This window comes from Pteropus vampyrus, unplaced genomic scaffold (assembly GCF_000151845.1).
Source record: "Pteropus vampyrus isolate Shadow unplaced genomic scaffold, Pvam_2.0 Scaffold254, whole genome shotgun sequence".
NCBI classification, from domain to species: domain Eukaryota; kingdom Metazoa; phylum Chordata; class Mammalia; order Chiroptera; family Pteropodidae; genus Pteropus; species Pteropus vampyrus.
This window is the reverse complement of record NW_011889035.1, coordinates 1,626-2,082: the sequence shown is the minus strand read 5'-3', so window position 1 is coordinate 2,082 and position 457 is coordinate 1,626.

The following is a 457-nucleotide window of genomic DNA, read 5'->3' as shown; positions in this document are numbered from 1 at the left end:
TCCATCTTCGATATCACTGATCCTTTCCTCTATTTGGTTGACTCTATTTCCCAAGCTTGCTATTTCATTTTTCAACTCTTGCAGTGTGTTTTTTTTTTTTATCTTCAGAAGATCTATTCTGTTCTTTTTGAGGGTTTCAGTCTCCTTGCTCTGCTCATCTAGTTGTTTTTTAATTCCTGAAATTATTGATATGACTCATTTCAGAACTCATTGAGTTTTTTCAGAAGTACCATCCTGAAGTCTCTGTCATTTAAGTTGCATATATCTATGTCTGTAAGCTCATTTTCTAGAGATGTTTCTCTTTCTTTCTGAGATGCCTTGTCCCCTGGGTTGTTCATGGTGTTTAATGGACTATTTCTTCGTCTGGGCAATAATGGAAGTGTATTCTGCTGTTTTTCCAGAAAGAAGGTTTATTTTATAAAGGTCTCTCTTTAGCCTGTTGCAAAGAAGGTGCTTT